This window comes from Natator depressus, chromosome 1 (assembly GCF_965152275.1).
Source record: "Natator depressus isolate rNatDep1 chromosome 1, rNatDep2.hap1, whole genome shotgun sequence".
In the NCBI taxonomy this organism is placed as follows: Eukaryota; Metazoa; Chordata; order Testudines; family Cheloniidae; genus Natator; species Natator depressus.
The window spans coordinates 225771837-225789193 of NC_134234.1; the positions used below are offsets into that span (position 1 = coordinate 225771837).

The window sequence follows — 17357 nt, forward strand, 5'->3', positions numbered from 1 at the left end:
GTCCATGTAAAAAAAAAAAATTGTGAAACCTTGTGTGTGCAGACAAAATCTATATTATATTGATTTATTTTGATCTGGAGCCCTTCTGGCATAATCTGCTTAATGGCCAGCATAATTGTACAACTGCAGTGTTAAGTGTCAGCATGAATTTTTGGTCTTGTTATGAATTTGACTGACTGGAAAATTTTTCTGGAATGGTCTACGTGTTTTCCTTGCAATGGGATTTAACCCACATATTTGTCATCCAGGGTTTGTTTTGAAATTAATTTTATTAATTTATTCCAAACAGGGTATCCCCCTAAATTTTGTCCTGCAAAAAATTGTATGGGTTCCTCTCATCAGTAATTATATTCCTAACGGATGTGTCTGGCTGTATAGTACATGATTTATGGACACACTAACGAGAAATATTGAATTCCATCAGGACAAATGGCCATGTACCGTATAGCCAGGCAGTTAGGAATTCCGTCATATATAGAATATTTGTCCCTCTAGGAATTTATGGTTTAGGCTGTCCAGGAGTCTGTCCTGATCAATCCTAGAACTAATCTTATTATTTATAGGCCCAAATGTTTGTCCTCTTGGAAATCCTCATCCCAAAGATTAATTCTGTGGCATATGTCTGTACTTCAGTGAATTGAGTTTGTTTTCTTGCCAGGAATTCAGTATGTATACAATTTTTTTAAGGGTCATATTCATTTTGGCTGGGATTATCAAGGGCCTAAGAGAGTTAGGTACCCAAATTCCAACGGATTTCACTGGAATTTTGGTAACTATCTCTCCCAGGCATGTCTGAAAATTTCAGCCTTCAAAAGTATGAGGGGTTTAAACCTGTAGCTACCTATAAGTTCCTCACTGGTATTTTTGCTGCATACTATGGCCACTCAGAACTTCACTGGTATGGGGATAGAACTGATATTGTTCCTAGGTAAAATAATGAAGTGGCTGATATGGGACTCAATAAAAGAATTACAGGAGGGTAATAAAATCCAATCAACATGGATTTATGGAAAATAGATCCTGTCAAATTAGCTTGATATCTTTTTTTTTTTTTTTTGGACAAGATTATAAATTTGGTTGGCAAATGTAACAGTGTTGATGTAATATACTTAGACTTCTGTAAGGCATTTGCTTTGGTGCTGCACGACATTTTAATTTAAAAACTGGGCTAATACAAAATTAACATGAAATGAATTAAATACTGCCTGGCTGACAGATATAAATATGTAAATTGTAGTTGGGAAATCATCAAGAGAATGTGGGATCCATCCGGGATCAGTTCTTAGCCCTACGCTGTTAATCATTTTTATTGATGACCAAGAAGGAAACATAAAGTGATTGCTGAGCAAGTTTGCAGATGACACAAAGATTAGGGGAGTGGTAAATAATGAAGAGGATAGGTCACTGATAGAGAGCAATCTGGATCTCTTGGTAAGCACAAGCAGATTCTCTACTTTACTGTATGCATCTAGGAACAAAGAATCCAGGCTATACTTACAGAAAGAGGGACTATCCTGGGAAGCAGTGACTCTTAAAAAGACTTAGGAGTCATGGTGGATAATCAGCTGAACATGAGCTCCCAGTGTGATGCTGTGGCCAAAAGGGCTAATGTGATTCTTGGATGTTTGACGGAGTGCTGGAAATCTAGAGCTGACCCAGCATTCTGGTCACCGTGTTACCAGCTATTACCCCCCTAGAATGGATTTAATTGGGGGCAGGGATAGATGTTCAGTGGCTTAATTAGGCAGGATGCTGATGACCTTATGAAAGCAATCAACTGGGAACAGAAAAAGAACAGGAAGGAAGTGCAAAAGTGGGGAGGCTAGCAGGAATTAGGGGGATACAGGATCTCAGGATGGTAAGATCTTACCCTTTCCCTCCCTGGAGGGTGGATTAAGGGGGGAATTTACTTCCAACTGTATGCTGTTGCGCAAAGCTGTACTGGAGAATTGGTGGAGGTCACCCAATAAATAACACATGGGTGCTTAGAAACTCGTAAGCATCTGGCCTGTTTGTGGTGGTCCAAAGGGCAGAGAAGGGAACCTGTTAACAGATCTCAACTAAGAATAAGGAGGCTATGACCTATGTACTTGGAACTGGTGGGACTGCTGCTGGAATACTGTGTCCGCAGTTCAAGAAGGAAGTTGATAAATTGGAGAGGGTTCAGAGAGTATCCATGAGAATAATTAAAGAACTAGCCAACCTGCTTTATAGCAATAGACTCAGAGATCTCAGTCTATTTAGCTTAATAAAGAGAAGGTTATGGGGTGACTTGTTCATAGTCTATAGGTACCTACCCGGGGAATCGAAATTTGAAAATGGGCTCTTCCCAATGTAGCAAAGAAAAAAATATAACAAGATCTAACACTGGAAATTGAAGCTAAACAAATTCAAACTGGAAATGAAGTGCACATTTTTAACCGTGAGGGTAATTAACCATTGACACAACTTACTAAAGATTGTGACGGGTTCTACATTGCGGGGAATTTTAAAATAAAGATTGGATGTTTTTCTAAAAGATACGCTTTAATAGTTCAAACAGGAATTATTTGGGGGAAGTTCTATGGCTTGTGTTATGCACCAAGTCAGACTAGAAGATCTAGGTGATCCCTTTTGGCCTTAGACTCGATGAACTCAGATTCATCTTGTTCTATATGCAGACGCTTCTAATATCGAAGTTAGAGAAGAATGTTTATTAGCTGTTAGTACCAAGGCCTATAACTCACACAGTTGATACCATTCTGATTCTAACCAGTGGAGAGCAGTGACACACATACATGCTAACCAGTATATTAAAGGAGAGAAAGTAAGAATTGTATTCATAATGCTAAAGGCTGGTGAACATTTAATGAGTTATAAAAACACTTTTAAATAATATATTGGCTTATTGTATTACTTACTAACATCCACTAAACTTGATCAAATGCCTTCTCATTGGTATGCTTGTGGTTTTGACCTTTCTGGCTATATGCCTTCATTTGTAGATATCTGTTTTATTGTATCTGAAACTGAAAAACAACAATAATATTTTGAAGGGAAAAAAAGGTTGTAACACATGCGCAAGGTATGATCCGGATCCTTAACTGGTGTAAATCTGTCATAGCTCCTTCGAATGCCATGGAGCTAGGCCAGTTTACACCAACTAAAATCTGGCTCGATATATGTATTTGCAGTATAATGTGAATGTATGCATCTCAGAGTTCTTTGACAAGATCATAGAATGAAAACTTTGACAGGGCCTGAGGATCGTGGTGAATGCTTTCTTCAAAATCACTTTGATAACTATAACCCCAATAAAATATTCAAAAGGATACAAGGGTGCATGATGAACAGAATAGCCAAAGCTAAAGAAATACAGGATCATAGCATTCAGAGGTGGAAAAGACTTATCTTGAAAATGGAGTCCATATTCCTGCAAGGCAGGATGCAGTCAGGTAATTTTAATTTTGGTGTTTCCGAACTTTTGAGTGCTTTATTTTGTAATCTTTATAATGTGGTTTTACTGGATGTAAATGCCTTTTTTTAAAAATCAAATGAAAAAAACAGGAATTCTATCACGTGGCATCATATTGATGCTCACATGGTCATCAGCAGGGTTGGAATCTTTTGATCAATAACCCAGACCCCTGTCACTTGAGCTATGGGAGTAACAGATAGAGAGGATGGCAACCTTCTATTGCTAAGTAACAGCACTAGAGGGGAATGAGAGGTACACCAGGCCAGTTTCATGGATGTCTGCTGTCAGCAGAGAAGTGATGAGACTTGGGAATCCTAGCTTCCACTCCAGGCTCTGGAGGAGAATCTGGCTTCTACTGCGATCTAAATTTGTCTCCTCCTGCCCTGTCCCTAATAACTTGTCCCTGTCCTAGACCTGTCTCCTCTTCACGCCTGACTCCTCATCCTAGTCCCAGGCTCCACTTCCCTGGCTCCCAGTCCCAGTCTCCTTCACTACACTCCTCATCCAATCTCAGGCTCCTTCCCCACTCTCATCCTGCCAAGCCATTGCCAGTCTCTCTTTCTCCTCCCCCCTCCCAACAGCGTCCAGTCCCAGTCTCCATCCCTCCCCAGGCTCTTTGTCTCAAGTTGCTCCTCCTCTCCTCCCCACCTTCATTCCCCTGGCTCTTGTGTCTTCTGCATTCAGTCAGGCCATTTCCTCTTCCACGCTGCCTGTGCCCCTGCAAAAGGGGTCGTTCAGAGAACAGGAGAGACTGGGTCACTGCTCTGCAAAGCACATCTATCACAGGGAAAGTGCTGCTTAGCCCCTGCAGCCCTGGGCTGGACCATGCTCAGTACAGAAGGAATCTTTGGAGATTTTAACTGTGGAGCTGTAACAAGACTCTCTTGAGCGTGTGTGTAAAGTGAGATTTTTTTCCCCAAAGTTTATAACGTGGCCAAACTTGGGCAGATATTCACAGGACCAACAAAGGGCATATCCCTGACAAATTTCAAATCCGTAGTCCTAGGCATAGAGGTGCTAGAACTTCTCAACGCAACAGCTGTAAGAATTTTTTTTTAACTTGGCAAAACAATGTATTTTTCCCTAATCCCATTTTCAGAAATGGTTGGACTGTTTTGGCTGAAACTTTAAAATGGAAAAAGAACATAACAAAGCAAAGATATAAATGCATTCACAATATTCATAGTGATTGAAAATGAACTGTTCAATAGAGATTCATGATATTCTAAAATGGTCTTTGCTTTCTCAGTTAAGTCAACAATATACATTTTTCTAACGAAGTATGTGACCTTAAACTTGTGACAAGGATTTTTATTTAAATCTTAGATTTATAGCTGCTTTGGGTTGACAATATCACCCCTGAATCTCCCAGCTGGGCTCCAGGACTGTAAGGAACCTTGTTACCCACTGCCTACAGCAAGAGAGAGTCTTGTGATAGCTGGGTATCAGCTCCCTAGCATCACCAATCTTTCTGACACTCAAGCTGTGTCAGCCCTAACTTCGCCTGGCAGGTTATCAATAGGTGCATCCCAGTCTGAGGCCCTTTGAATTGTTCCCTTGAGATATCCAGCCCTTGCCACTGGCGACTCAGAAATTTCAGATCTTCTGCCCCCAAAGGTGCAGTGTACCCCAGTTTATCAGTTTTGCCTTAAACCACACCTCCTGTAAACCATGCAGCACTTGTGAGCACTTTAATAAAATGAAAGCAGGTTTATTTAAGAAAGAATAAAGATTTAATTAGAAGTGAGAGAAAGTGATGGAAACAACTGCTTACAACACACAACAAAATCATAAAATGAGAACCTAGGTCTACACTTATGAATAGTTACCTTTCCTATCTAATAAAGTAGGCTCCCGCCCTCCCTCCCTGCCCCCCCCGCCCCCCGCCGTTCAGTCTGTTGCAGAGCTGTCTGCTTTCACAAGAACTAGGATCCAAATGTTCATGAAAGCCCACCCCCTTTCCTTAAGTGATTTCCTCAGCAAATGGCTACAGAGTGCCTTTCCCTACACTCTGTTACACTGAGACAGTCTTTTGTCTTTATTCATAGCCAGAAGGGTCTCCTGCATGCTATAATGCTCCTTTTCATCTCCAAGTGGTTACAATCATTTGCAATTGTCCTTGATGATTTTCCATTAACTGTTCTGGGATGTGGCAAGAGTAGAGACAGTGGAATCTTGCATTACCTTTCCAGCTGACATGGGAGGGGTGTGTGTCAAGTCCCTCTTGCTTAAGTAGATCATCACTGAGACATCTTACCCTCCCGGTGACTGATTTCTTTACACATACGCTCAAGAAAGTCTTGTTACAGCTTCACAGTTAAAATCCAAGTCCATAAAGCAGACTTTCAATATAAAGACATTATTCCTTAAATATTACCCACACATACATATCACAATGATTGAGTCTTGACAAGTTACAAGCTTTCTCTAGGTTCCTGTATAATTAGGAAGACCAAAAAAGAATTTGAAGAACAGCTAGCCAAAGACTCAAAAAGTAATAGCAAATAAATAAATAAATAAATAAATAAAGTAAGAACATCAGAAGCAGGAAGCCTGCTAAACAACCAGTGGGGTCACTGGACGATCGAGATCCTAAAGGAGCACTCAATGGTCTTTGGAAAATAAGGCCATTGCGGAGATACTAAATGAATTCTTTGTCTTCACGGTTGAGGATGTGAGGGAGATTCCCAAACCTGAGCCATTCTTTTTAGGTGACAAATTTGAGGAACTGTCCCAGATTGAGTTGTCATTAAAGGAGGTTTTGGAACAAATTGATAAACTAAACAGTAATAAGTCACCAGGACCAGATGGTATTCACCCAAGAGTTCTGAGGGAACTCAAATGTGAAATTGCAGGACTACTAACTGTGGTATGTAACCTATCATTTAAATCAGCTTCTGTACCAAATGACTGGAGGATAGCTAATGTGATGCCAATTTTTAAAAAGGGCTCCGGAGGTGACCCCGACAATTACAGACCAGTAAGCCTGATTTCAGCACCGGACAAACTGGTTGAAACTATAGTAAAAGACAAAATTGTCAGACACATAGATGAACATAATTTGTTGGGGAATAGTCAACATGGTTTTTGTAAAGGGAAATCATACCTCACCAATCTACTAGAATTCTTTGAGGGGGTCAGCAAGCATGTGGACAAGGGGGATCCAGTGGATATAGTGTATTTAGATTTTCAGAAAGCCTTTGACAAGGTCCTTCACCAAAGGCTCTTAAGCAAAGTAAGCAGCCACAGGATAAGAGGGAATGTCCTCTCCTGGAGTGGTAACTGGTTAAAAGATGGGAAACAAAGGATAGGAATAAATGGTCAGTTTTCAGAATGGAAAGAGGTAAATAGTGGTGTCCTCCATGGGTCTGTACTGGGCCCAGTCCTATTCAACATATTCATAAATGTCTATTCAACATATTCAGTCTATTCAGAACTATCTGGAAAAAGGGGTAAACAGTGAGGTGGCAAAATTTCCAGATGATACAAAACTACTCAAGTCCCATGCAGACTGCAAAAAGCTACAGAAGGATCTCTCAAAACTGGGTGACTGGGTAACAAAATGGCACGTGAAATTCAATGTCAATAAATGCAAAGTAATGCACATTGAAAAACATAATCCCAGTTCTACATATAAAATGATGGGGTCTAAATTAGCTGTTATCACTCAAGAAAGATCTTGGAGTCATTGTGGATAGTTCTCTGAAAACATCCACTCAATGTGCAGGAGCAGTCAAAAAAGTGAAAAGACTGCTGGGAATCATTAAGAAAGGGATAGATAATAAGACAGAAAATATCATATTGCCTCTATATAAATCCATAGTACGTCCACATCTTGAATACTGCATGCAAATGTGGTTGCCCCATCTCAAAAAAGATATACTGGAATTGGAAAAGGTTCAGAAAAGGACAACAAAAATTATTAGGGGTCTGGAATGGCTTCCGTATGAGGAGAGATTAATAAGACTGGGACTTTTCAGCTTGGAAAAGAGACTGCTAAGGGGAGATATGATAAGAGGTCTATAAAATCATGACCAGTGTGGAGAAAGTAAATAAGGAAGTGTTATTTACTCCTTCTCATAACACAAGAACTAAGGGTCACCAAATAAAATTAATAGGTAGCTGGTTTAAAACAAACAAAAGGAAGTATTTTTTTCACATAACGCACAGTCAACCTGTGGAACTCCTTGCCAGAGGATGTTGTGAAGGCCAAGTCTATAACTGGGTTCAAAAAAGAACTAGATAAATTCCTGGAAGATAGGTCCATCAATGGGTATTAGCCAGGATGGGCAGAGATGATGTCCCTAGCCTATGTTTGCCAGAAGCTGGGAATGGGCGTCCGGGGATGGATCACTTGATGATTACCTGCTCTGTTCATTCCGTCTGGGGCACCTGGCATTGGCCACTGTCTGAAGACAGGATACTGGGCAAGATGGACCTTTGGTCTGACCCAGTATGGCTGTTCTTACATGTTACTCTTTACGGATAAATATCCTGTAAGACCTGTGTTTGGTGTAGTCAGTTTGTCAGGAGTGAGGTGACAATAGTTTGTAAAGAACAGGGGACACTTCGCCAGTGGGTGTGTCTCTCTCTCTTTCTCTCTCTCTTTCACTCACATATCATTGCCTTCCAGAATGGTCTCTCTGTTTCAGAAAAGCCTGTCCCCCTGCAATTTTGTTTTCATTCTGTCAGCTTCCAGTTCTTTCTCTCCTCAGTTGCTTCTCACTCCAAAGCCATTTTCTTTACATTCAAGCCTCTATCTGGCACATATCCAGTTGCTTCCGGGCACACACATCTACTCTCTGCCCTTTGCTTTTGCTTTTTAACATCTTTTCTCTCTCCTCATTTTCTTCCTCACACACCAGCCCTTCTTTGAGCCCCTAACACTTCTCCTGCAGTTTCAGTCCTGCCCTTTGTTCATTACAACATTTTCCATGTTGCTTATTGCTGCTGCTACTCACTATACAACACTGCTGAGCTCACGAGTAAAAAAAGTAAGATGACGCTTTGTGATGGCATATAAGGTTCTTCACGTTATCTTGGAGAACATGAGTCCCAAAACATTTTGATTGAGCTTATATTTTGTTGTGGGGGGGTGGATGAGAGATTTTTCTTTTATTTAAGGTTTGGTTCTGTGACTTAAATTTCAAAAACAAAAATGGGTTTGGGTTTTTTCATTTCCACATGTTCTCCCATCTCTTCTTGTATCTAATCTAATCTCTTTCTATACAGCATTTATCATCGTGGTATCTGCATGTTTAAAGAGACTTACTGTATGCAAGTGTAATGAAGAATGATTGGTTCTTTCAGACAGTCATTTAATCCATAGGAAATTGTGTCTCAGTTGTCACTGCAGGAATGTAAAAGTAAAATGTACATTAAAGAAAACCTAATTCAGAACAGATCTTTGGAACCCTTCACTCACATAGAATTTTCACAAAGACGGAAAAGGCATTCACACAGTAATACCAAACAAATTTTATAGGATCGGTATCATGTAATTAATACCAAATGAGATACTAATATTTACAAGACACCCTCAGCAAAATAGAACATTACAAAAAGTGGCTAATAATTTTTTGTTCCTTTGGAGAGTAGCAGACGGAACCATGAGAAACTCATTTACTCTTATGTTGTTATATTCTCTAATTCTGTTAGATTTCCTGTATAAGTTAGGTTTCAGAGTAACAGCCGTGTTAGTCTGTATTCGCAAAAAGAAAAGGAGTACTTGTGGCACCTTAGAGACTAACCAATTTATTTGAGCATAAGCTTTCGTGAGCTACAGCTCACTTCATCGGATGCATACTGTGGAAAGTACAGAAGATCTTTTAAAAAGATCTTCTGTACTTTCCACAGTATGCATCCAATGAAGTGAGCTGTCGCTCACAAAAGCTTATGCTCAAATAAAATTGGTTAGTCTCTAAGGTGCCACAAGTACTCCTTTTCTTTTTGCTGTATAAGTTAGTAATCATGTTCGTTTTGTATATAATAAAATGGGATCACAATGATTGATAGAATTTTGCACTTGCCTAAAAGAGAGGAAGCAGATGCATAATGAGGTTTTATGTGAGGGATTTAATGGAATCTTTTGGAATGAAGTTCTTAAAATGAATAACAATTAACAGCCTTTACTTGTTATGCACATGCAGACACACAGTTTCTCCATTCTTCTTTTGGCAAGTGTATAAAGATTTGGAACATTATTCTATTTCCAGCAAGAAAACTCTTGGATTGATTATTATTCTGAATTTTTAATTTGAACTCAGGAGTACCGCTGGATGAGTAAAGAGCAGGTTTTTAGTACTCACTGTGCGATGTCCGTACAAATAGTAAGAGGATTAAGTGTCATTGCTCAAAATTTTACCTAATTATTTTTGAGGGCATGGTTCATATATATTGAATCTTCCACTGTCATAGATGGTTTGTCCAAAAGTAATTTAAGAAAAAAAGACTTAAGTAACACACATTACATTTGTGATTTTCATCCTAAAGGATCCTAAAGCACATTGCAAGTGATTCTGTGTAGGAATTAACTCACTCACCACTAGAAATGGAGTGAAGCAACTGTTTAACAGCACAAGATCAATGGATCTCAACCTTCTCTGTAATGTGACCTCACCTTACCACAGAAATAAATTCAGGACCCCTCTCCCATCTAGCCATAAAAAGGGAGGGTAGCCATGATCCCCCTGGAGCTATTCATGACCACCTTGGGGTTGAGAACCCATGTATTGGACAACAGATTATAACAGGCTGAGGGGACAGTTATCCAGTTAAACCACAAATGGATCTTAGGTGGACATGAAATTTGGTGAGGACACCGAAATTAATTAGGCTGCAAAAAAAGAAAAAAAAAAGTGCCAGGATATTCTTAATGGTGACCACAAGTGACTAGGGCCTTGATTTTCTATTTCATGCAAAAGACAGCACTTCTTGTTGCCAAGTGTCCCTTAATAGCCTGCTGAGTCATTGTTTAAAACTGATTCAAAGGGAAAACTGTCACCTGCTGAATCATTAACACATTTTCCACAGTAGTTGGGTATTGCCTGGAGGTCTCCCATCCAAGCACTGACTAGGTCTGACCCTGATTTGCTTACAAGATCTGAGGACAGCTCAGTCTGAGGTAACATGGCTGCTAGCTAATCTCTTTTAGCATTTATTGGAATTACGCATGCACATCAAGAGGAGAATATTCTTGTTCAGCTCCCAGAAAGAACATTCATTAGAAAAAGGATAAGACTTAAGCACCCAGCCTGTCTGTAAGGCCCTACCTACATTACTGAAATCTTCTAAAAATCTCTTGCCATTGCTAACCTGAGTTCAGCCCCCATTTCATTTAGCAATGGTGTGAGCCAAGTGTAGTGGACCACTGGGTTTTCTATTGCACTGTGTCAGTTATAGCTGCTCTGTGTAGACAGGGCCATATTCATCTAAAACAACAGATTGAAATGTGCTATAAGATTGTCAAATAACTTTATATTCTGAAGTGAGCAAATTATGAGATTTTAACAGAAGTTACAAGTTTCACCATAAAAACAACAGGCTACATAAGAAAAATACAATTCCCTCCAATAATCCCAGAGGTCCCCCACAGCCTTATACATCCCCTTCTGTGTTGTCAGAGAACAACCAGCTCTCACCTCATTGCTATTTGGAGGTGACTGGCTGGCCCACTCTCTTTTCTCTATTCTTCAGCATGCTTAGCTCTTCAGAATCCTAAGGGAGTAATGCTGAATGGCCAGTCCTGGCTATAGCTGGGACCTGGAAAGGTTTTTCTGGTTCCACTGCTTTAGATGCCATTGACCATTGAATTCTGGGAGGGTTTTTTTGTCTCCTTCCTCTGAAGCATCAGGGATGGTCACAGTTGGAGATGGGACACTGGGTGGGGTGGGTCAGGGCTTTGAAGTAGCATCAAGCATTCTCTGTCTCAGGTGGTTGGCTGTCTGGTTCTTGCTGACATGCTCAGGATCTAACTGATTACCATATGTGAGGTCAGGAAGGAATTTTCTCCCAGGTCTGACTGGCAGTGACCTTGGGGGTTTTTCAGCTTCCTCCACAGTGTGTGGGATGGGGCACCTGCCAGGATTATCTGGGTGCATCTCAATCATTTTCCTGCCATTGTGTGTGTGTGGAGGGGGGCACTCAGGCAATGATGCACCTCGGTCCCTCCTATTCTCTGCCTGTGGCACATAATAGTCTAGTCTATTATCATTTACTTTGATCTCATTTCTGTTAGGTGGTATAGTGTGTGGGTGGCGTAGGTGGCCTGTGAAGTATAGGAGGTCAAACTAGATGATCTGGTGATCCCTTCTAGCCTTTAAGTCTACGAGCTTTTAACTCTCTGTGGGTAACAGACTTCCCAGAGTGTGTTGTCAGAAAACATTTTCAATAAAACTGATGTGTGTCACTTGCTTATTAATCATTTAAAAGAGACAAATCTCCTCCTCTCCCCAACAGAGCATCAGAATGAGTCTTGCTGTACTGAACTGTCTCCCCTATTGCAATAACTCAGATTTGCTTTGTCGTAGCTACTATCCTGCCTCATGCCTCAAGGCCGGATTCTCTCACCTTTACTCCATTGAAGTAAGCAAGATTACTTACAGAGGAAGATGCTACTTAACACGAGTAAGGATGGCAGAATCTGGACCATTGGTTTTAATAGGAGTATTTTAGGGGGGAAGGTACTACTTAAAAAAGGATCAGACAATATTATTTACACAAAATCCCTGTGCACAGCAAAATGTCTGGGTTTTATCTTGTTGGCTCCTTGGATTTAGAATCCCAATGGGATGACCTATAGCCAGATCATTTTTTAATTAAAGTGGAATGTAAATATTCCAGTAAATCTGCTCTTGATTCAGAATCTTTTCCCTCAGCCTCCCTCTGTTCTTCAAGATACCTGAAAGAGCTGAAAGGTGTAAGACCATAACCTCTTACGGTTTCTGTCAAAATTACAATACAAATAATTAAACTGGTTGTCAGCTGTTTTGATCCTTCAAAAATATTTTTCCTTTGTCCATAACACAGATGGGTTATTATTAGTAAGTTTTTGTAAATCCGCAGCCAAAATGTCAAATATATTGTATTTTACTTGAATATCTGTTTATCTGAGGGGTGGAAATGATCTCAACAATCCTCTTTATTCCCCCCAAAATAATAATCTTTTCTTTTCCTTCAGTCTTGAAGGAAATTTAATTGCAAAGAAACATTCAAAATCTCCCAGCGAGCACAGGATTCCTAAACAATAAAAGCTGTCTTTCCAGTGGGATAAATCTCTTCCAAACAAAGACACTTTATTTTCTGAGCACAGGAACACAGAGGTGGTTTCATCAGTCTATTCACACAGAAAAGCTCCTCGTAGGTAGTTTACAATGTCTGAAAGACCATAAATATATACAGATAGTGTGTGCCCAAAGTCTTACACTAATCACAGCTGAACACTTCTGATTTTGTTAACAATGGGGAGCCCTTCAGCTACTGGCAATGCCAGTGAAGCTTAGACTGTGAGCTCTTTGGGGCACGGACTGTCTTGTTGTTCTGTGTTTGTTCAGCACCTAGCACAATGGGGTCCTTGGCCAGGTCTGGGGCTTCTAGGTGCTACCATCATACAAATAATAAATAGTAATGAAGCAGCTCACTTTGCTCCTATGGGAATGGAGACTCTCACTCTGTTCTGCAGTAATGGCCAAGCAGAGAGTATTGTACTGATGGGCACAGGAGAAGAGCCTTCTTTGGCTTAGTAACTTTGCCATGACTAGAGCTAGGAGAACAATGAGAGTATCACTGCTTATTCAGAGAGGTTGGCCTTGTGGTTCAGGCACTAGAATGGGATTCAGGAGACGTAGGTTTAGTTCCCTGCTCTGCTATGGATTTCCTGTGTCACTGTGGCCCCATCTGTAAAATGAAGATGAAAACACTACTTTTGCCTGCCTGGTCTACATGCCCTGTAAGTGCTTTAGGGCAGGGATAGTGTCTTAGGCCTGGTCTATGGTAAACATTTAGATTGACATAGCTATGTCGCACAGGAGCATGCAAAATCCACACCTTTGAGCACTGTCACTATGCCAATCTAACCTCTGGTGTAGACACAGCTATGTCAGTGTAATAAGGTTTCTGTCAACCTAGCTCCTGCTGCTTGGTGGAGTTCCTACAGTGAGGGGGAAAATCTCCACCATTGCTATACTCTGGGACTACGCTACAGGGTTACAGCAACATAGCTGCGGCACCATTGCTATACTGCTGTAACCCCGGTAGTGTAGACTAGCCCTTAAAATGTACATGTACACATTAAAATGTACATGTACAGTGGGCCTTTAGAAGCTACTGCAGAGGCTCTCAACCTTTCCAGGTTACTGTACCCCTTTTAGGAATCTGATTTGTCTTGCATGCCTCCAAGTTTCACTTCACTTAAAAACTTCTTACTTACAAAATCAGACATAAAAATACAAAAGTGTGACATCACAATGTTACTGAAAAATGGCTTACTTTCTCATTTTTACCACATACTTACAATATATTCCAATTGATTTATTTTATATTTACATTTCAGTGTATAATATACAGAGCAGTATAAACAAGTCATTGTCTGTATGAAATATTAGTTTGTACAGACTTTGCTAGGGCTTTTTATGTAGCCTGTTGTAAAGCTAGGCAAATATCTAAATGAATTGATGTACCCCCTGGAAGACCTCTGTGTACCCCCAGGAATACACGTACCCCTGGTTGAGAACCACTGAGCTACTGTAATTCAAATAGTAACATATTTTATTTGAAAAAGCCCTAAAATTTGTATGGTTATACTACTGACTGACTATGCAGTAAAATGTGAGGGAATGCAAACCTATGGAAGGGACTCACAACTGCATAATTATTATGGTATAATTCTGGATAAAATATGCACTCAGCATCCCATGGAGATATCCTTAGGACAAAATGAGGCATATGTGTACCCTTTAAATGATTCTAGAAAGTGGTTTTGTATAATGTCACTTCATTTATGCAATTAGAGTTAATGGGTCAAATCGCCAGCTGGTCTGATTTACTCCAGCAAAGTGGCAGTGGGGATGATGTACTGTATTTTGGAGAGCTTGCCTGGTAGGGCTGTCTAGCTGAGTGTCTTGTTTGGGCTTTTTTTAAATGGGTTTTTTTTAAATGATGCTATCAGGCATATTATTTTTTTATTATCCATTGCCTTTATATATTTTCAGAGCTTTATTGACACTGGTAGAAAAGAAAATGTCAACAATCTGATCCTACATTTCCAAATAAATAGAAAAGTCTGTCAAAACATATAAAGAGTCACAGTATTGTCAAAATTTATAATCCTATACTCTTTTTCGGTATTCAATAGATCTGTCATATAGAATGAAAATGTTGAGATAATTTCAGGGGTGAACTGGAATCTCACTTAATGTTAGGAGTTTTAATGCAGTATTATGGTCTATAATAAAGGTAAGCTGGTAAAAACACTGGTAAATTGTAGTTCAGTGTTCAGTTCCAGAATATTAGAATCTCTGTGTTTGACTCACTATGTCTTTCTGTCTGACAGTTCCTAGTGCATCCCTCAGTACCTGCCCTTCGCTCAGAAATGAAGCAAATGATTAAATTGGCCCCCCTAACAAACATCTTCCACTCCAAAACATTTCTACTTATATTAGGCCCAGTGATCTTACAGGGAGATGAAGTTATAGAACATAACCCAACAAAAGCTTTGGGGACGTCCATCCAGAATATAACGGGCCACAACAATGCATATTGATCAGAAAGGTGGCGCGGCCAGTATGCCTGAGGGATGCATAAATTCAACGTATCCCCATGGCAGCTCCCACCAGTGGGGCTCCATTGGCTGTTTCTTTAAAGTTGCCCTCCTCCAGCCAGACCCCTGGGAAGGGCACTAGTACAAACACTACAAGCACTCTCGCCGCATGCAGTAGCCTTCTTTGGGGGCAGGTGGGTGAAATGTATATACACCCCCCACACCAGCCAGGGTAAATCCAGCCATTTGTGTTGCTTTATCTCTCTTGATTAGAAGGGAGCGCACAGTTCATCCAATGTGAGGCCTCACCTGCTCAGCACAAGTCTCTGAGAGTCTGTCTACACTCCAGTTAGACATCTGAGGCTGGCCAGTGCCAGCTGACTCGGGCTCGGGTTAAGGGACTGTTTAACTGCGAGGTGGGAGGGTCCTAGAGCATGGTCTGAAGCCCAAGCCCAGACATCTACACCTCAGTTAAGCAGCCCCTTAGCCTGATCCCCAGGAGCCCGAGTTAGTTGGCACTGGCCAGCCTTAGGTGTCTAATTGCTGTGTAGACATACCCTGATTTTATACCTCTAGCTCACTTTCCACACAAGAACCTTTCCAGGGATGAGAATCTGGAGTTTCTGAAATCCAAGACTTTGACCCTTGTGTAACTTGAGGACAAAAACCCATATTATCCTTTCTCTGTCACTGAAATTGTTTCTCCTTGCCAGCACACACAACATTTATCCTCTTTTCAGAGCATCCTGGGATGTCATACTGGCAAAATCAGTTTTGTTAGAGACATTTTTTCATTGGAAGGAAAGAAGGAATCAGACACCTTGGCAGTTTTGTTTCCACATAAATCAGCCATTTGCTGCTACCAGAGCAATTAGATCCTATGGTGATTAGCAACATATATATTCCTTAGATAGCTAGATAGACCATGGTAGCTCCTGTAGTTCAGAGATTCATCTCCACTGCGATCCCAATTCCAACTACTTAGCAAAAGACTAAGATCAGGAACTTGGACTGCCTATATCTGAAGCATCTCAGGTGAACCATTGTCGGAGAGAAGACATCAGACTAGATGGATTATTAGTCTGTTCTAGTGGAGTATTTTTCGTGTTCATCTCACAGGTTTCCACGATGGTTACAGAGCAAAAATAGTAAGCATGTTTGCAACCTAAAATAATGTTTCAGTTGATATTGCTCCATAATAGCTTTCCATTTGTGTGTCTAGCCATTAAAATTGGAGTAATACAAACCTTAAGAATGTATTTTCTAATAAATAGTAAAAGCTTATTGTGGACTGGTAGCTGCAGAAATGCAATCAGCAGACCCATCTTGAGGAAGAAAAGGGGACATAGTTTAGGAGAGAGAAAAAATACTAGTAATGTCATTATATAATATACTACAGCAACTTTTCCCAAAATTAAAGCATCCATCATTATTTAGTATGAAAAGAGCTTTTAAAATATTGGTTCTAATTTACAAATGCAGTAAGATAGGAGGAGGATGGTGTACCCTGCTGGGAAAATAACAATTCCCAGGAAATAGAAGGCTTGGAGTTTCCTTTTGCTTCATGATCTGTGTACTGTCACACCATATGGTTTAAATATGTCCAAGCAGATTTAATGATCATTCATCACGACACATTCAATATTTTGAATTTGTGGTGAGCAGCATAGTCTTTTCACTTTATCTCTATAGCCGGATTCCTTAGTTTGCTTACTGTGTGAGCTATTGTCAAAGAACAGCTAACATAACTCAGCCATTTAGTATTTTGCTGTTTTCAACTGCATTACCATGCTGACTAATTAATGAAACAGCTTATCATGTGAACATTCTACAATGCTGTGTTCTTTAAAAGAGGCCATGTGTGAGCTCAGCTGACAGCAGTATTAAGTGTCTGTTAATATTGCTCTTAAAACTCTTAGGGACTGATTCACCCTTGCCCTGCACTGTGTGTAGCTTTTTCACTTTTTTCAAAGTGGCTGTGAAATGCTACCATTCTGCTTTGTAGATCCACTTTGCATGGGAGCAAGTGATCATACAAGGTGCAAGACAATAGTGACCTGGGTCCTTAGAACCTAATTTTCAAAGAATCCTCCACTCAGAACCTCTGAAATTCAGATCCCTAGGGCCCTGTCCTGCTCCCATTGA

At 40.3% G+C, this 17357-nt stretch overlaps 1 protein-coding gene across 1 annotated transcript in view; it reads left to right on the forward strand.

Annotated features, from left to right (window-relative positions):
• The window catches only part of SHISAL1 (shisa like 1), a 280550-nt gene that overhangs the window by 121401 nt on the left and 141792 nt on the right, over positions 1-17357 (forward strand). The gene's annotated exons all lie outside the window — the stretch shown is intronic.